This window comes from Anas acuta, chromosome 1 (genome assembly GCF_963932015.1).
Source record: "Anas acuta chromosome 1, bAnaAcu1.1, whole genome shotgun sequence".
Classification (NCBI taxonomy): Eukaryota; Metazoa; Chordata; class Aves; order Anseriformes; family Anatidae; genus Anas; species Anas acuta.
The window spans coordinates 137,436,865-137,458,009 of record NC_088979.1 but is presented as its reverse complement, the minus strand read 5'-3'; the positions used below and the strand labels follow the sequence as shown (position 1 = coordinate 137,458,009).

Here is a 21,145-nt window from a genome sequence, read left to right as displayed (position 1 = left end):
GGCAATGGGAATGGCAGTGTAAGAGCAACAGAGGTGTGAAACATAAGCACGTGCTGAGACAGTAGCAACCAGCTGCCCTGGCAGTGCTCATTTGTCAGTGCCAGCATGGCAGGCTGGGAGACTTCTGCTGAAGGAGTTTGAACTTGGTGTGATTCTCCTGGGGCATCCCTTTGAAATAACAGCTAATGTTAAGCTATAAAAAGTTATGTTTTACAGATTGTAAGGGAACAGCAGTAGTCTCAAGGAAAGCAGAAATTTTTAAGTGTTCAATATCCCAAGTTATCTTTATAACCTGTGTCTTACGTGCTTTACTCTTCAAAATAATGTTTATCTTTTCCTTTGAAATAAATATTGACTCTAGTAAGTTTTCCAAAAAGAGCATTTCCTATAGTTATAAAGGTTGTGTTTGAGAGGGTGAATTGAGTACAAGGGCTGCTGATTGTATACCTTTATGTAGAATGTAACTAAATTCTGAATTGAAAACTAAAACAGCAGTCAGATTTATTTGGTTTCAAATCATGTTGTGATTTAGTTGTTTAACACAAGCCAGTCATCAGTAGGATTTTATTTTACTTCATTGTAGTTCAGTATATTTTAGCTTGCAGTAAAATACAAGAGTGCAAAGTTTAAGTTAAGTATAGCTCTGCTGCCCTTCAAATTTTCAGGAATTATAGGTTTCTGGAAGCATCTTCAAGGTTGTCCATTCATGTGACTGGAAATGTAGGACATATAATTCATCTTTTTCATTTGTTTGTTTTATTGTTTTTAGAAGAGGATTAAAAAAAAATGGGCGCTTTTTCATTAGGAGGGCTGTGTAGTCTTAAGAATGTAGTAGAGTCACTTTGAAGCATTTAGAGGTAGTACCACTGCCGAGATAATGTTTAAATAAACTTTGTACCACTTGAATTTTTTTGAATATCGATGTTGGTACACAACTAAGGAAAAACATTAGCAAAGGATGTGGAAGTTAGGGATGTGGGGTGAAGGGGGATCTCTTGCAGTCAAGTTGCCTTCCAGCTATTTTTTGAGTGGTTAAATCTTCTGGCCAGTGAAGGCTTTGTCTTTTTATGTTCAGGTTGTCTTCTAAGTGAAAGATTTTACTACAGCTGACATTTGAGCGTAGTCTGTTCATGTACCAGATGGAGAGCTGTGACAATTTTAGACTGAAGGTTGTGTCTAAAATCCTTGTCAGCATTCTGCACCAAGTCTTGACCCATTTTAGACAGTATGCTACAATCTGATACTTTCAAGAGAATGCCATTTTTTAGTTACTTTTCTTTATAGAGTGAAGGAAGGAGTTGAGCTGTTTCACAAGCATGATCTAAATTTACTTTTCAAAATGAAAAGAGCTGCACACCAGTATTCATTTAAACTAATTTGCTATGTCTGTATTGAGTGGGAGATTTTTATGGAAAAATAATAAAAGCTTTATTAGTTCTTCCTATATGTATGTAGTATAATTTGAGAAACAGTTTTATTAAAATGCAAATCTAAAATGCTTCACGTCTCTCACAAGTTGCTTATTCTTCTCATTATTTATTTTTTGTATTCCTTGGCTGGCCTGTAACAAGGGAGTACAAGAAAGGAGTAGCTAACTCTTGTCGGAACGAGTTGAGAATTGTCTCTGCCTTTTCAGTACATTGAAGTTTAAAGTTGGGTTTAGATACAGCCCTGTGAATTTAGGCAGATTTCATCCATGAATTTACTAGATTGTTGCTATTCAGTAGTGAATAGGTATTTGGTGGGGATTTCCATCAATAAAACATTAGAAAATTGTTTTATACAGAAGCTTTACATTTTCTGAAAGAAGACCAAGATTAAAACATTCTATTTGATAGGTCAGAAGTTCTTCAATCAGCCAAAAAACACAAAGGGAAAGGAAAAGTGGGGGGGAGGGAGATGTATGGCAATGTTTCTCAAAATACTACATGAATTTTAACTGTTTCAATGTGTTTTCAGGCAGTGCAACAAAAATAATGGAAACATCTTTCACCTTATGTATGTGCATACGTCAGTATTTTTAAGGGAATGTGGAATGCTAGTTTATGCTCCAGAGAGCATCAATGTTTGAAATATTTTTAATATTCAGTCTAATGTGTGTTTCAGTACTGTGGCAGAGGAAACACTGGCTTAGTATTTAAATATCTCAGTGGCCTTAAGGATACTAGAATGGCATTGGGTGTTCATGAAACAGATCTGAATTTAACGAAAGCATATGCCGTATAGCAATTTACTTGTGTCTAAGCCAGTCACAAATATGTTCTTTCAAACCATTATAATCAAAAGGAAGGGAGAGTTGATTTTGGTGTACTTCAGGCTATTTGAAAGGGGAATTAATTTAATATATACTATGGGTGATACATTCTTATCCAAAAACCTTAATCCAGAAAGGTTTCTATGTTCTATAGTCTCCTATTTATATGGAAATGATTAATTAGTATTTCAGTATTTAAAGTTCATTCAGCAATCTTTCCTTCTGTATTTATATTTCAGATACTCCCTTTCTATCTTGTGCGTTTATATATAAAGTGTGCAGATTTTTTCCAGGGAATTACATTGGCATCATACTGTAACCATGCTGGCAGAGGATCCCTCATTTGCATGAAAGTTAACATATGGGCAATTGAATGAAGACATTTTAATCAGTGAAAACATGGTGTTTGGTGACAAAACTAAGGAACTGGTGGAATGACCCTGAAGCTTACATTGAATAGAATAATATTTGCTGTGCAGTCTTTAGAGGTCTTCTCTTGGCCAAATTAAATGAGAATCATTATTTGAAAAACAAAGAAACAAAGTGCCTGCATCATGCTGTTTTAAACCCTGCCAATACTTTCTGACAAGCTGTGATATATGAAGCTGTATTCAGTATATGATGAAGCATTTTGAGGGGAAAAAGTGTTTTGAGAATCAAGGAATGTGAAAAGGTTTCCAGAAATATCACTAAAATAAGACATTTTATCTTCATTGGGAGATCTAGAATAGTATTCTTTCTTTGTTTTTCACTTTTTTGAGAAATATTATGATCTTTTTTTCTTTTTTTTTTTTTTAAAAAAAAAAAAGTCTGATGGATGCATCAAGGTTTTTGCATTGTAGCAACAATGGGAAAGGCACAACTTGAACAGTGGCATTTTCTGTAATGCTGTTTTATACCACATCACCCAGTACGTTTGTTTTCTGTATGAGAAATAAATATTTTTTTTAAAAAAAGACATCTTTTACTAGCCCTCACATTGAAACTTTCAAAACAAGTGCATTAGGGCTGCCTTTGAAAGTACTTCAAAGTGCTGTATGTTTACAGCCCTTACACACTCCCTGCAGAGGTAACTTCTGTTACCTTTCTGGTAGAGTCTGGCTGCTGCTCAGTAGGTGATAGCACCGCCAGCGTTAGGCAGGATTTGCCCAGAGGATGAGGGAAAGAGAAGGTGGTGACAATCACAGGAAACAGAGTGGTGGAATTTTGCCAGATCACTAAAATTATATCCTAAAGCGCAACTTAAAGAATCAAGAAACATCTGTAAACTGGTAATTGGGCAAGAGGAAAAGCAAAACCAGCTACTGAATGGCTTACCCTTTGGAGTACTCCAGCACTAAGCAGTTGAGACTTTTCTTGATTGTTTTTTGGGCCCAATGATTTGAGTTTTGAAATTGGTACGCAATAGATTTAGCTGAATTTAGTTTCTGGCTCCTTTAACAATCAGAATAGTTGATGTTATTCCCATGGCTTTCCATTGCAGCATTTGTATCTTGCAGTGTCTGTTGCATTTAGTTGCTTTAAAGGTGGAGAGTATTCGGTATCCTGGTATTACAAATTGGGAATGGAAACAGAGGTTTACTTAACCACAGTCGCATACAAAGTCTAATGAAGCAGAAAGTAAAGCCAAAGGGCATATCCCTGATGTAATTAGCCTGATGTGATCCCTGAGCGACTGTCAGAGAAATATCTCAGGAACTGAAATGCATGTCAGTACAAAGCTGCACCTGGCCCAACGAGAAGAAAAGCCAAATAGCCCCAGAGAAACTTTAGGCTGTAGTGTTTTTGTACTTCGGCTACTGGCTTTGCATTACACCATGTAGAAGTTACAGACGACTTGGAGCTGGTTCTGGTATCTTTACATGTTGCTCACTCTAGGTCCTTGATTCATCAACTTGGGATCCTGACCTCTAAGGTATCCTCCTCCTGGTTCTGTTCTGTAGCGATTCTTGTTTGCAGCATATATTCAGATTGATAATTTGGTCTATTAGATATTGTTTTTAATTTCTTTAACACTACTTAGTGTTGAAATCAAGCAAGCACGGTTTAGGGTTTTGTTTCTTTGTTTCAACTGGTCTATTAACCAATGTTGAAGTCCCACACATAAAGATATTTAATTTCTTCATTTTGCTGGTACGGTGACACAGCTATTAGACAAGCACTGTGTCATCTGAGAGTTATGTTGATGTTGAGACATTGTGACTGCACTCCTCTTCCTCGTTTTCAAAAACATTTCTGAAAACTTCTGTGCCTATGTAATGCTGGGAAAGAAAAAAAAAAAAGACTGTGAAAAAGCAGCAACACAAAAATCAAGGAAATACAAACTAAGGAGTCACGGCAGTGTGAATGGATAGGAGGGGTGTGTGTATTTATCTGTGTATGTAAAGTCTAGCCAGTATTTAACAGTATTCACCATTTTGTAGTATCTGTAACACTTAGATTCTAGACTTTCAGGTCTAGAAATAAATTTGGCTTCCCAGACTGTTTTTCATCTTCATAGTTTTATTTAAAAAGTTCAATGAAAATAGTAGAGCCATTTCCCCGAAAGACATTAGGAGAAAAATGTTACTAATAGATGTAAAATGTTTCCAGCTGGTTCTCTGTGAAGTTTTGGTAACTCTGTGGTGTTGAGGAAAAGCTTGTGATTTAGAAGATTGACCCCTTTTTCAGAGAAAAACTTCTCAGTCTATCTACAAACAGAGTACTCCTTTAAAAAAAAAAAAAAAATGGGCCTCTTGCACACATCAGTAGCATTCTTACTGTTAAAAATCTGGACGTTGTGACTGGTGAATATACTTCCAGTTCTCTACAGCTTTCTCTTGTGGAACAAACATAGAAATTTAATCAAGGAATTACAGTATCACGTAATAAAAATAATCAGTAAGACCCTGCTGCTCTTGATCTAGAAAGTAAATTAGGTGGAATACAAAACATTTCTCTGCTGATTTTTTTTTGTAGATTCTGTTTGCATCAGAGTCCTTATTTTGGAGGCAGAAATTATGATTTATTTGGCAAATCCCTTATAAAAATACAGATGATTACCAATAATTCAATTTTTGTCAAAATATTAAAATGAGATTTTCTGATAGGCAGTATTCGCTTATGTAGCTAATTATGTGTATCACCAGAACTTATTCTGTGAAGATCTAAACTGTTCTGCATGTGCATCTTCATATCATTATTGGGAAAAAAATGTCTTTTTCAGTCTTGAATATTGAATATTTGATATTTTCAACATATCAAAATGACTGATACTTGATGTACCTCAATGGAATGCTCTTTTGCAAACTGCCAGAGAGGCTGACACTATGTGCCAGTATCAACTCTCTTCCTGTTCACTTCAGCTAATCCCCCCATTTTATTTTATTTTTGCACCTTCCCTTTAAGCTGGGGGGAGGACAAGGAGGATGAATAAATCTTGCTCTCCTGTACTGGGTGCTACCTCCTTTCCTTCTCAGGTGGTCTGATAAACCTACCTAATTTCAACTCAAGATAATGGTTTTCAGCTGGCATGAATCAGTGAGCACTGCTGCTTTTATTTCAAGTTTAAACAATGGCTTTTGCTTTGTAAGCTTACAACTCATTTCCAGCTTTGTGACCAGGTGCAATAAAAGATGCTGATCCTTGTGCAAACTTTGCCTTGCTATCTTTGGTCCTGCTCATAGTAATGCTCACATCAACACCGAGATGATTGCTTCATACAGACTACATTCATTTTACTGACAGAACGTGCTCTTTCTAGTTAGAGCAGCCACAACATTGCTTATTATTAACTGCCTACACGCAAACATTTGCTTAGTTAGAAAATGGCATGACGCTGTTCATCAAGCCTTTTAGTAATACTTCAATATGCCTGCCAGAAACTTTGCTAATGTTACGGATACTGATGTTGTGTTCCTCTGTTAAACTGCTGAATTTTCTGGTGATAGTGAAGGTACTACACACATCTCAACAATCATGTTTTTCAGTGACTTTAGCTTCATCACATTGAAATCAGATTTTGAAGAGTTAGATCAATAGTCACCTTTTGTAAACATTGTAAAATTTGAGGTAGTTGTTAGATGAGGCTAAATTACATATTAGTTGTCACTGTTACAAGCCCAAAGTATCTGAACTTATGTAATTTTGCAGCCAAGCTTTGAGTATAGAAAAGCTACTTCATAAATGTTTATTGTATATGATATATAGACTAAATATCAGGATTCCTTTTTAAATTTTTCATTAACCTCAGGTTTCAGAAATACTATTCTTACTACTCTCATATTTAAAAACTAACAAAAAAAAAATTGTGAAATTTACTACAGGGGATACATCAGGATGCTGATAAGTTTAAGTGATACCTCTGTATGGCAGCAGCTTTCTGTGTCTAGTCATTTGTGATTTTTTTAACAGAAGATTGCTGCTAAGACTTCTATCAAGAGTGTTTTGTTTTTCCTTATAAAAATTAGCCTTTTTGCTTTATCATGAACTCAGGAAATTCTTGTCAAGTTTATATTTATATTAATTTTAAACTTGCTTTCATTATCAGCTACTTTGTATTTATCAGCTCCTAAAGCTTTTTTTTTTCTTTCCATAAATAAGGGTTCAGGGTAAATGTTGATTTAGACTCTTCTACATAGTTTTTGTAGGTCAAAATCTTTTTTTTTTCTTTTAAGTACAGAACTTTGGGTTTTGAAGAACATCGAAGAGCAGCACTGTATGTAAAAGTGAAACTTCTTAATGGCTGCCTATTTCTCTTTTTTTTTTTTTTTTTTTTTTTTTTTTTTTTTTTTTTTCTTTTGCCACTGGGGGGAGCAGAAGGTTCTCACAAGCTTCAGGGAATGGAATAAGATTCAGGTCTTAGTGTTGGCTTCAGGGTGACTGACTGTGGACCATTCACGTCTGGCATACGCTTGAAAATCTGCTCTACACTGAAAAAGCCCTAGATTCTTGCTTGATATTTTCTTTATTATTTTTTTTTTCAGATAGTTGCTTTCCAAATTGGGATTGGATCACAAAGTGTACTTTATGAAAGGAAAGGAAGAAATTATCCTTTATATTACTGATATCAAGAATTGATTGTGGCTGGTGTAAGCTTTAGTACAACTTAAAATTCTGCTCTGAAATTTTATTATAGCTGTACCTAATGTAAGTAACTACATTGCTCAGATTGACATGCAGTTTGCTTTATTTAATAGAAGGTGCTACAGCTGAGCAATATAGTTTTTTTTATTTTAATTAATGTACACATGGCTGTTGTTTTAATAGGCATTTGCTTTAATCCTGGTCTTCCAGTAGTAAACCTAAAAGTACTCCTTCCGTTCTCTAAAAGCATTGGAAGAGAGGAAACAGTTTGATTTTTCATTGTTACTTTTTTCTTTTTATTTGCGTAGAATCAAGGGCTATATACTTTTAGGGTACTATAAACATCTTGCTTCAGAAAGACTAACACCTACAAGGGCTGCTTCTGTTTATTCCCAGATAGTTTTTTAAGTTTCTGTCAGTGTTTTGTATATCAGTATATTTCAGAAAGTGTCCCACAGGCTTTTGGGGCCTTGCCTTCCCTGCTAAAACTGCTGAACTAATGGTCAAGCTACATGCAGATCCTACTGCATATCTTTAACCAGTTTGATGTTTAGGGCAGAGCTAGATGTTCCAGTTGCAAGCCCAGATTAGGCTTTGCCTTTGAAAAAAATTGTTCTGTCTGTTCTGCCAACAGTCAAAACTCCTGCTTCAGAATTCATTAATTTTGTTGTTCATGGTGTACAGAACTTAAATGAACCAAGCAGGACAAGGATGAAATGCTAGAACAACACATCAGTGCTTTCAGGGATAGATTTACAGTAGTTTAGAGGATGTAGTCGGAATGGCAGAAGCCTGCCAGAAGGTCCTGGAGCACACCCGCTAGCTGGGCTTGGTTGCAACCAGGACTGCTAATATCTTTTCCATGGAGTTATTTATCGTTCTGCCTCTTCTTTTTAATTTTGATGAACATAAGCTCCCTTAAGGTCTCTCCCCCTTGCTCTTTTTGTTTTTTAATATTGCATTCTGTTATAAATTATTTTCTGAATCGTGTTTGAAGCAGCTATGGATTCTTAATTTGAGAACATAACCATTAAAAACCAACTGACCAGACAAAAACAGTTCAGCAACCTTTTATTCTTAGAACCCTGTAACCTAAGCAATATTTTTGTTTATTTTACATGCATGTAATAAAAAAAAAAAAAAAAAAAAAAAAAAAAAAAACAGGTATTGCATTTTATTAAAGCCTAGGGTTTAAATAGTGCATGTTGCTATGAATAACCAGACATTTGGAGCAGCTTGCTCAGCTGAGCTTAACTGTCATTTAAAAATAATTAGTAACTCTCATGCATATTGTCTACACTTCATTAGTATCCAGACAACATACATCATGTTGTGTTTCTCAGAAATTGCAATAGTCTGTTCCTTTAAGAGATTTCTTCATTAAGTAGAGAGACTTCTGTTTTCTTTTGGGGGGCACCATTACAATCCCTTCTCTTTAAAGAGTCTTGTGGTCTAATGTGGATGAGTAGCTTATGATTTACTTTTTTCCTGTGCAAGGAAATAAATACCTCATTGCTGCTTAGGCGAGTTACATGTGCAAGTCCGTGGAACCAGGCGCTGTGCATCTGAGGGTGCGCAGTGAGCTGACAGATGTCATTGTAAGTGGTTTTTATCAGCGATGAAATGTCTTGGGTTTTTGTGGATAAACCTGATGACTGGGGATAGGCATGCATTACTGTTGTTTTCAGAAGAAATGCAAGGAAGGGGATGCAGGGAACTAAAGACCAGTGAAGTTCACCTGTGTCCCTAGGAATATTATGGAGCAAATTCTCATATAAACTATTTCTAGGCTTGTGAAGGACCTGGAGTTAAATAGAAACAACTAGCATGGATTTGTCAAGGAAAAGTCATGCTTGACTAACCAGACTACCTTCTGTGATGACCCCTCTTCAAGCGATGGGAAACCAGTGAATGTCACTTATAACTTTGTGATGTATCCTCATGTGGTATCCTCATAGCCAGTGAGTTCCTGGCCTTGGGAAAAGGGATCATGCTGGAGGTCACTGTGGCCACAGAGACACCTCAGTAAACTGGAGGGTGAGCAAGCTGTGAGTCAGTGCCTTGATCTCATCCGCTGGGATGGTTAAGGTTAACCATGTGCTGAGCTCTGTTGGCCAGACTGGTGATTGTCATCAGGTCATCACTTTATCACTTTCAAAGCTGTCTCTGGAGTACTGTGTGCAGTTTGGGTCCCAGCAGTGTCAGAGAGAGAAACATGGGTGAGCCCAGCACAAGAGCAGTAGGCCTCTGGTTATGGGTCCAGAGTATGTGATGTACAAGAAGCAGCTGAAGGCTTGTTCAGCATAAGAGGAGGCTGAAACAGGGATGTAACTGAAGTCCTTTGCTGCCTAAAGGAGCTTTGTGAAAGAGGCATTCTCCTCAGAAGTGTATGAAGAGAGGGCAAGAGGCAGTGGTCATGAATTGAAATGAAGTACATGCTAAACAGTTAAATCACAAAGCTGTTGAGCACAGAGAGGATGCAGAATCATCATTCTTGAAGATCTTTGAAACTCAGCTCAACACGGGCTTGTGCAACCTGATCTGATTTAAATTTAGCTCTGAGATTGAACTTGGTGACCTCCAGGGGTCTTGTCCAACTTCCGTTTTTGTACATCTTATTTATATGGAATACCTTTTGACTTAAGGCTTTTATGTAACATAGCACTTGTCTTATGGACTGTCTCAGAATAGTCCATTAAAGTCATCAGAAGCACATTCCTTAAACCAAACTAGACCTTAATGAACATGAACATACAACCCTAAATCCAGTGGAAAATATAGGTAAGGTTGCCATGAGGTCATCTGTACATGAGTGCCGAGAGCAAATTTGTTTTCCCCCTGCTTCTTTGACCCAGTTATGTTATTTTGTCTTTATTTTGGCCTGACTGGTGAATAAAATATTTTTTCTCTTCAGCTAAATGTATCAAGATAGGCTTACTGGAACAGTCCATAACCCTCTGGAGTAGTATGTTCAACAGTGAGAAATTATGGCTAGTTGCCCTCCTCTGGTTTAGATTTTTAGGGACTTGCATTTTTATGATATTAAGCTAGTTGTTTAAAATTTAAAATGATTCAGCACTGGATGCTATCTCAGTTTGCAGGCTGTTCTGGAGTGGAGAGCTATTTTTTTTTGCTTTGAAGTTTTTGTTGGTTTGTTTGTTTTTTACTGAAGCAGAAAACTGAAAAATAGCGAAAAGCTGATGTAATTCAATACTAAGTTTTTCTCATTCAAAATTAGCCCTTACTGGTACCACAGTAAGGTACCGTATCTTAGTAGGAACTAACTCGGTAGTTCTCTCTTTCAGCTGCCTTAGTCCTACTTGTCTGTGTCTCCAAACATCATATGCTAATACTTTATCAAATCGTACTCTGAAATCAGGGCTGGAGGCTATTAATGAAAGTTAGATTTTTTGCCGGAAATAGCACAGATCTTACAAAGAGAGGCATTAATGTCTTGGAACTAACAGGATTAATCGTTTCTATGAATCTTATCATATGCTAACAAAAAAGGAGGAAAAGATTGACAACTTAATTTTGAGTAGAGGATTAATTTTATACAAGAAACATACTAGCAAGTGAGAGAGGGAAGCATAGGCTTTGCAGTATTGACCACTTAACCTGTGACTGATGGTAAAACTGGTGAATTTCTGGAATGTTATTTTTTGGCTTTAAATCTCATATTCCAAACCTTTCCCAAAACACTTTTGCTCAGGTTTTGAACTACCAAATTTTGCCATTCCAAGTGTGACAGATAGGAGAAATTTTTTCAAAATAGGTCACTTGCCTTAAAGGCGAGATTTTGAAGTTAACCTCTTTGTTAACGATCCTAACGATCTCATTAATGAGACAAACTTAATTAAAAAAAATATCTAACATTTCTTGGAGAAGTTGTATCTATTTTTTTTCTATCTTCACGCATTTTTTACCTTTCCTAGTGTTTATATGTACAGCTCTGAATCCCTTTTATATAGCCCTGTCCCACCTCAGGTGGTCCACTGGGTCAGATGAGGCATATTCCTACAATCTTCTCTCTAGAGTGCATACTTACACTGGTAAACTTTTATTTTTGTTGCAGTTTAAACCAATAGTTAGAATTAATTGGCATGGGTGTGTTACTTAATCATATTCTGATTTTGCTGTCTTTCATACTTTTCAAGTTGTGGATCCTTTAGGAAAGGGGGGAAAATCAGTGTAAATGCAGATTTCTGTGTGTTTTACCACAGAAGTAGACACAGGACACAAAGGCATAGAGATTTCAGGTTAGAAGCAACTGCAAACGTACTGGATGCTGTTCTCAGTAATTGTCTCCTCTTGTCTCCTTTTGTAACAGATACTTCGTTGGTTCAGGGTATGACCTTACATTTGTGCTCCTGAATTTTGTTCCATTTTCATTCCTCTTCTTCTGGATTATTCATTTCTTTTCACGTGAAACTCATCTATTTCTCATATTTTATCAAATACTGTTCATATGTCTGATGATGCCCCCTGGCTTTATGTCACCAGCAGACTTCATATTTTTCTTTAGTTACTAATGAAAATACTAATTTTAAGTTATCCTCCTGAACAGGATTGCATTCTGGCAGTAGTCCAGTGTGCATCAGTTGGTTCCTGTTTTTGCACCTGGCTTCCTCTCTTGAACCAGTTTTGAACCAGTTTCATCCCTGCCTCAGTGGCAATCTGTTTGTGTGCATTATCTCCTTTAGTTCACTCTGCCTCCCAGTTTTGGAGATTGACACTGCTCACTTTGAAAAATGGGACAGAATATTATTCAGTTCTTGGACTCTGTCTTGGCTAGCTCTCCTTTGAACCCTTTTCCGTCTGCATACCAGTTCTTTTTTTTTTTTTTTTTTTATGTCCACAAAGTATTTTTAGTATCTAGACCTAGTTGCAACTTCTTCAATTCAGAGGTCTGTGTTTTCTTTTTGATTTGTTCTTCTATCCTTTCCTTAGAATTTCTCACCTTACTCATTGTTGCATTATTTTATTCTTAAATGAGTGATTTATCCTGCTGAATTTAGCTTTTTTTTTTTTTGGAAGGTCCATTTCTTCACAGATCGCAGAGAATTTCACTCATGTCAAATAATTTCTGGTCTTTTCTGTACTGCCCTCAGTTTAACTGACTGAAGACAGTGCTTAACAGCATAACACTGTTGATTCTTAACCAAACCTAAATATGATATTCCTATTTCAGGGCTGCTTAAAATCTGTGGGCTGCCAAATTTAAAAAAAATCTACATGAATTTGAAGCTATTCAGGCAGATAATGCTTTGTACTTCATATTTTAATAAGAAAGATCTCTGTCCATATCCAAGTCTAAATTTGGGGGTTTGTAGAGGACCCCAGCTGTCCATACAGCTGAAACTCTAGGGTTTTGTTCTTGCTTTCTGTTATTATTTTTGTGAAAGTACATTTGGCATGAATAAATTACATGGTATGGAATACATCTCCTTTTTTATTTATATTTTTGTAGTAGATTGTTAGTCCATATTTTTCTTTCCTCTATAAAAATTTTCTTTGGCACCTCGGTTTTGGTTGTTCTTTTTCTTTCGGTGGTATTCCTCATGGTGTATATAGCCTCACAGCCTGCCTTAGTAGTTTGGAAGCATCCATTTTGGTATCAAAGTTTCTGACCTTAGCATAGGAGGATTACTTTCTACTGATCTTTTCATCCAGTTCCCTAGCCTTTTGTTCCCTAGTGGAATTAGGTAAGTGCTTTCTGAGGATCTTGAGTGCTCCGAGGTACTCTGACCAGCAGATAGAGAGGCGAGAGCTGGGGAAGGAGGAGGTGAAGAAAATGAGAAAGGTGGCCCTGCTGTGGGCTACTAAGCAGAGTCAAGAACTTCTGAGCTAAATTAGCTGGAGCCCCGCGGAAAGATGTCTTATGCTCTAGGATGTTGTCCCTGTACTAGTCTTTCATCTTCCTCCTCCAGCTCATAAAGTGTCATTCCTCTATTTTATGAATATACAACAGACAGACTTTTCAGGGTGAAGGTAAATGAGAAGAACATATTCAAATAACATTGCCAACATCTGTTCTTTTTCACTTTTTCTGGCTGTAGCATTTTGTCTAACCCAAGACGTGCTCCCAAAAATCTTTGCTGTCAGCTCCTGTTGGAATTTAATGCTGTTGTTAAATATGTTGTCTTCCATCATTTAGAAGCAGAGATTTTATTGGTAGATGGGAGTTGATAATTTGGGGCTGCAGCAACATTTCAGAAGATGTGACATCACTCCAGTATCAGCTTTCTCTGGAGGCTAGCAATCCTGACAGCTAAGTTGCTTTTTCCCTGGGTCAGGGCTGTGCAGTACTCATTGGGGAGCAGCTTCAGATAGGAAAAGGCTGTACCTCACATCTTGGTGTGCATTTTCTTGTTTGCATGTCAAGCTTTTAGTGAAAAATGAATTTCCTCGGAGACTGGTGAGTAATTCTTATTCTTTGACGTACATTTTAACAACTATGGTTTGGTTGGTTTTTTAGACGTAAGGCATTTTTTCCTTCTTTGGAAAAACAAATTTTTCAAATGCAGTGTTTAATAATTCACAATATATGCAAAGTAGCACAGTATTTATAACATTCAAAGTTAAGATTTTAAATAGAAGCCTAATTTTATGTAGAAATTGTGTTCACTGATTTATTACTTTCTGTGTATAACTTCCAAGATCTTTATTCGTATGTGATCTAGTAGATGTGCTCATGTTTAAGACATTGAATGTAGCAGGAATTATTTGAGCTTTTTTAATTAGCTTGCAACACTGAGTGGAAATACTCTCAAAATAGAAACTTGAAGTTGCCTTATAAGCCGTATGTTAAAATAAGGTAATTTTAATAGTTGACTATCTTACAAATGTTATCCTGGGGGTTGTGTATGTGTGTAGGGGGGGACCAAATGGAATAACAGATGCACTTCCAGTGAGTATATATCATCTGCCTGGATGTATGTTACATTCTCTGTGAATGTCATATATTGAGCTGCAAAATCTGTCAGCCTAAAAACTGGGATGGGGATGGGAGGATGACAACAAAGAACTGTATCCATTTACAGCTTAAGTTTTAAATAACTGAAATACACTGTAGTTTCCACTTCAAGGTAACTGTTTTCTCATTGCAGAAGAAATATAAAATACATGTCCTCTTTTCTCCTCCCTAGCAATTAAAAGCCTAGTTATAAAAGTGCTGCAGTATTACTACATTTAGAAATCTTGGCAGATTCCAATTTTGACAGGGTTTGTCTTTCAACATGTGGATTACATCTTCCATATTAGAGTTAGAAAATTACAGCACCTCTATCTGCACAGAGGTATTTTAAAAGAGAAAGCCAGGGTTTTGCTGTGTCACTTTGGTGATTTTTGTTTTGTTTTAAGGTCTTGATGGATGAATACATGCAAAAGCATCTTTTTCATCTGTTTGGAGATTCTGGGAGTAGTGAAACTCATCTTGGTAGGAGTTAGATATTGATTTCCAGCAGGAAATCATTTCCAGATTGAGTTTAGATGGGCTGAATCAGAGCTTTAGGTAGCTCCATGGATATAATGCATTAGCCTGTGCTCAAGATAATGTCTTTAATGCATCAGCTGACAATTTTTATGATACAGTATTGTGATGATATTATATTGCAGATGCAGAATTGATATATTTAGGATTTATGATACTTGGCACATTACTATTAGCATAAAAGTTCCTTTGTAGCTGAGTCTTAATGTATATGGTTGGCTTCCAACACAGAAGTGAAAGTGATAATAGTGGTAAATGCTTTTAAAATAGTTTTAAAATATATTTCTACAAATATAACTATTTATTATGTCATTATAGTATTCAAAAATATTTTAATGTTTATTTTTAATGAGGTGTTTAGGATACCTACTTTGCTCTTTTTTAAGCTGAACGATTTTTTTATTGCCAATTTGTTTAGTGTAATTTGGGCTTAGTTGAAACAGACTTCTTATGCAGTTAAGACTTCTTAGGCAGTTATGTCAGCTTCTGACTGTCATCAAAAATATTGGAAGTGTGCTTTTTGATACATGTGAACCCTCTTGAATGTTCTGTTAACAAATGGAAAAGAGTAGAGAAGTTGTACACCAATCAGTTGTTTGTAGATTTCTAGGTTAGGAGCCATATGAGTTGTATGACACAAATGGCTGTTTTCTTGTTTGGTTGACTGGAATATAAGAATGTGTGTAAACTTCTAATTTTCAGCTTCTCTTTTACGAAAATAAATCATGCAGCTGTACTTCTAAATGAATCAGGATCAGTTGCTCAAATCCTTTCCAGGAGATTTTTTTATGATACATTAGTGTAATGTGCTGAAATCCTTTCTGGGGGTGTAAAGAACACGGAATGAGAAGCTTTTCTTAAATGTAGGTCTACAGATATTTATTACATTGGTTAGTTTCATCACATAGTTGTTAATACTCTGTTTCTTAAAACTGTTGAGCTGTTAATACTCAACAAAACTCTGGTTTTGTTGGTTGTCTGAATAGCGTCATAGTGAGTCTGACTTACTGCTGTGATACTGGGAGCTTTCCAGTTACTTTTCCTTTCCTATAGGAGTCATAGTCTTGCTCACAAGTTTCCCATCCTCGTGAAGGATTAGGTTTCTGTTTCTTTTTTTTTAAAGGAGAGAACAACACAGTTTAAATACAAGGAGCTAACTAATGAGCTAAAAGAGAGGAATATATTGGTGTATTTCAAAAGTATACATCACCTAGCCAAATGATGGAAAGACACTTCTAGCTTAGCTTCCTAACTGAGCCAGTTTTATAGGTCTTATTTTTTTTTTCCTGTGGTGGTTTGTTTTGCTTTTTTATTGTGTTTTTTTTTTTGTTTTGTTTTGTTTTTTTTTGTTTCTGTTTTTTAGTGCCAAGAAATGGGGAGTGGCACTTAAGCTTATTTTGTTATTTGAAACTGCTATTTTATCTAAATAATAGGTTCTCTAAATAAGCATAAACTGTGAGCATTCATTGCAAAGTGCTTTTTCCTTTAACTGGCTTTAGAAACAAACTTCAGTCATGAAAAGAATGAAAGCTATCATACTACCAGAAGTTTTCAACAATTTACAAGTGTGGTGTTTATTTGGAGCAGGCGGGAGGGTGTAGAGAGGAAGAGACAAATTTCTGATTTCATCTGAACAGTGAAATAGTTTACAGCAATGATCATTAAACAAATTCTTTATCTCAAAATACCTTCTGCCTAATGAGAAGTATGAACAGCATTCATGGCAAGTATAACCACTTGTTCACACTTGTTCTTGTTAAAGCTGATGATTTTATTTCTTGACGTTAACGTCTTACTTGATTTTTCTTGTATATTGATCTGCAGCCTTTCCACTTTCTGAAGAAAATGTTTGTTTATATAAAATACACATAATGGGACCTAACTTTTAACTTATCTTTAAATCATTAAAAATATGGCAACACCAATAATTTTCATGGTTGGAACTATCTAAGTAAAAGAGAAAATAAGCTCTGTCTGAAGTTGATAGCTGATTTTGGCTTGTGTGTTTTATGCCCCTTTAAAATGCATAAAGTGTGTTAATCTTTTAAATTTGGATGTTTTTGCCTCAATTATCCCAAATGTCAGAGCTCTCTGTTTATAGTAGAAGATTTGGTGGTGGTCTAGGAAATAAAAGATTTTTATTTATTTTACATTAAAGATTTGATGCTGTTGGCTCTTACCTTGTGTACAAATAGCATCTTTGTTTTATTCAAGCTAGGAGATGATAAAAACAAAGCCATGTTGAGTGATCTGACAAAAGTTCCTTCCTTGTCAATTTCATTTTTTCTGTTTTTTTTGAGTTACTAATATTTTAGAAGTCCTGGAGCCTACCAAGATTTATTTATTTGAATAACATTGAAGAAGAAAAATGAGAGTACTTCTTCTTACATACAATGCTATTAAGATAAAATTTGGGTGAAATTGAAAATATACTTCAGTACATAGTACAGAAATAAATCTGGCTTTAGTCTCTTTATTTCCTTTCCAGGGCTATTCAGGTAATGCTTGGGGAGGGCACACATAGCCCTAGTGGCCTACCAAGGAGGGAAAGTATATGAAGAGCGGAGACCACAGCAAGCTTTTTGCTGACTCTTGCTAGCTTGGCAGAGTGTTTTCAGACTCCTTGCCCTGAGTAGCTAGGGAACATGAGCAAATTGAGTGTTATCATATCCAGCAGTCAACAGACATCTGTAAACTTCCCAGCCAAAGTCAGTAGTACAGCCAAACTCTCTACATTCATCCAATGTTGGAAGAGTTATTCAAGTGGCATTTCATCTTCATCATCAGGACTTACTTACTCTTATGCCCATTTCTCATGCAAAATAAGAAATTGCTGGTGAATTGTCTTCCCATGCCCCTCACAGTGTTAAAATTCCTGACCCTTGCTTTATGAGACTCCAACAGGATAGGAGACTTAGTAATGCTCATAAATAGTAGTTAAGTCTGAGTGAAGACCTCAACCTTATGAAGTTGCTGTCTTTAAAGTAGGCGTCATTTTATGATCTCTTGATGCTTACTGAATGGCCAGTTCTAAACATGGTACAGAAGGATTCTCAAAGGCTGTCTTCATTCAGATTCTTTTTATTTTGATGTGCACTGTTAAGGTGTAACAGTAATGTACATAAAGTTGTAGGCAGTAGCCTGTTCTAGATATTTCATCGCTGTGTTGATGAGAGCAGCCATACAGGAGTTAGAGCTGGTCTGCAATACCTGTTATTCACTGCGCCCAAATCTTTATTGGACACAGCAGCAATATGAGTTTAAAACAAACAAGTGAACAATACTCTTTTCTTTTTGTGATGGTATTTTGTGACTTTAAGCCCACAGCCTATAAATATACCTTAAAACAAAACAAAACAAAAAAACTTCATAGCAAGTAGTGGGGCTGGATTCCAGTGAAGAATGCTGGGACTTCGATACACTGGAGGAAAAACATTTCAAAACAGTTTTATGTCAGAAGGCATGTAACCTGTAAAATGGAGTAGCTGGAGATCTGGGAAAAAAAATGCAGCAAAAAATTTTGCATAGTATAAATTATGTTATAGATCTGTAATATCTCTAAGGTCGCTGATTCTGGAAACATTCTATAAGGTGAGAGATCCTGTAAAAACATCATTCTTTACAAATATATATTTTATAGTCTTGAACTGTAGCCTAAAATCTGCTTTTCTGGTAGAATGTCTGTGGAATCTGGAAAGAAAAAAATTGAGGGAAGGAGTTTTCACTTCTGGGCTTCTCATGAAAAATCACTGCCTCACAAATCTCTTCCTTATGTTCATGTTTTCTAGTGGTAAAAGGAGAAATGAGTAATACTCCATATGGTAAATCGCAGTTAATTTATATTCTTGAATATGATACACTAGTCCTTTAAAATCCATTCTAAAGCCAGCTTCAACATACAAAAAAAGTAAAATAAGTTCTTAAGTGAATAGAAGATGGTGTTCCCACCAGTATGGAGCATGGTACTGGCTTTTGTCATTTAAAAATCCCACTGACATTACTTTGACGTTGAGTGTGACCTATGCTATCCAAGTGTCCCGTTTTCCCTTACATCTTGCTCACCATTGGAACAAAGTGATTTTTCTTTTTCATGTAAAGTATTTATTCATGGAAGGAGGGGCTTCACTACAATGGTTTCTATTGTTGTAGTTACACTGTTAAAAACAGGACAGATGAACTACTCTGACATTAAAAACATCACTCTTGCTGTCTTGATGCTGAGGATATAGCTGAGCCAATGCAATCATCAGCAGTTGTCAGAAGGAGACTTCCATCTCCCTCACTGCACCATGTCAGGTGCTGCAGGAAGGTTAGTGCTGTGAACAGTGAGTGATTCATTTTCAGTGGTGTGAGCTGGATCACGCTGTGACTGTGTGAGCACTGGTGCTGCCACAGGAGCAAAGGGTGGAGTGGGCTTGTCATTTTGGAACAGACATTTTCTCAGTGCAGTTGGTGGAGAATAGCCCTGAGAGCTGTCTTTGAGTGGAAGACATGGACCTGTACAGAGCGTGTCTGCACAGGTGACAGCTCTCGGTTGTCTAGGTTGGCCAGGCACACAGACTCCCAATGAGCAGCTACATACATATGTTAATGTAGCCCTGAGGCTCAGCTTGATAGCTTGTGCTGCTTCTATCCCAGTTAAAAGTCGTGGGGTGTATTTTTATGTAATATCAAATACTTCATTGTTAGAGCTGCCCTTGTATTATATTCATTTCAGTGGTCTGTCGCAGGTGTGTGTGTGCACTTCATGTCAGAAAGTTTTAGCTCTTGGGCTTAAGACTCAAGAAGTCATCACTGATGCTGCTTAGCATTTTATTACTCAGTATGTGGGAGAGCATCCTACCAGAGTTGGCCAAAGATGGCTTGTGTGTGGACTTTGAATGGCATGCCACAATTCCAGAAGCTTGGAGTCTCGCAACAGCTTGAAGAAACCATCTGTGAAAGAAAACAGCTTCCAGCTTCTAGCTCCCACTGTGGTAGAAACTTAATATATATTAAAAAAAAAAAAAGTGCTGGCAAGGTCATTAGTGGCATTGTGTCTGTTGAGACGGAAATACTTGTCCCACAGTTTTTTCTGTTGCTGTAGTGGGCCTATAATTATAATAGAAAGACTTCATAGAGTGCCATTCTATTAAGAGTTTGTGTTCCTAGGGAAGTAGTAGTTATTAATTAAGACTAAATGTTATTTCACTTGTTGTGTTGTGGGATAAGGACACAGTTGTGAAGTTCTGGATGTAAAATTAAGACACTAAATTGTAATATTCTTTTGCCACGTATGTTTTTTGCATAGCCATCAAAACTGCTGACAGTTCATTTTGTAAATAAGCTAGAGTTATTCCTTTGCATTTATAAAGGAAATGGATAATGCAGAACAATCTGTGTCACTGTTGAAACCGAAGATGTGAAAATACAAGGGGAGAGAGACAAGAATATTTTTTTTTTATTTAAACTATTAGCTCTAAAATTTTGGAAAATTACACTCAAAAGTGTAATTACTTAGAGTACAATTACTCCAAGTGTAATTACACTTTTGAGTGTAATTTTCCAAAATTTTAGAGCTAATAGTTTGATTATTTAAGACCAACTGGCATCAAACATGTTGATAGTCTGCATTTAAGCACTGAGTGGTGGATGCAAACTCTTAATCAGAGGGAGTACTGAAACTTTATCTGATAAATTGAATAATGATGTAACCTATTACCTGAAAGACCCTCTTTTTTTTGTATTTGCTTTGGCCAGTTGAGCTTTTATAGTACCTGACTAGATGCATTGAAACACAGAAGTAATTCTAAGCAGTAGATCAATTTTTTCGTGTAATGCAGACATTTCCTAGAAGAAAATAACTTATATAGTTCATTTCCTTTCAGTCATCGCAGAACATTTTTTGTTTCATTTTTTCTTTTAAAAAAAAAGCTAAATTGTTTTCATCTACAGAAGAATGTATATTTATAGTTTCCCTTCATCTATTCCATTTCCTTATCTAAAAATGAATAACAGTGATGCTGAAGTTTTCATAAATTATTGTTGCTACTTGAGAAATTTGTCTAAATTACGGGCTTACCTTATAAGAAACTTAGCTCCAAGATGGGAAAAAGCATCTAAAATACCACAGAAAGGAAAACAGTACTTAATCTTGTGTTCAGGTTGACTTCTGTTTCTCCCCTCCTCCCCCTCTATTTGTAGTAGTTCTAAAATAACTGCATTGTATCATAACTAATTATAATGTGAAAAATCTATATATGGGAGTATTCCTTTTTCTTTCTTAGTACTCTTTTTTAATTAAAAGTTCGCATTTTTGAGTTCTTTAAGGGAAGGTTTGTGAAAGATGTAAAAGA

The 21,145-nt window shown here is 36.1% G+C and overlaps 1 protein-coding gene across 30 annotated transcripts in view; it reads left to right on the top strand.

Moving 5' to 3' along the window:
* The window catches only part of PLEKHA5 (pleckstrin homology domain containing A5), a 168,230-nt gene that overhangs the window by 66,883 nt on the left and 80,202 nt on the right, over positions 1-21,145 (top strand). Inside the window, exon 1 of one of the 30 annotated variants that reach the window (XM_068659429.1) lies at positions 13,718-13,736. The exons of the other annotated variants lie outside the window; for them this stretch is intronic. The gene's annotated coding sequence lies outside the window, so the exon portion shown is untranslated. Of the gene's footprint in view, positions 1-13,717; positions 13,737-21,145 lie in introns of those variants that run through there. 30 annotated transcript variants of the gene reach the window in all.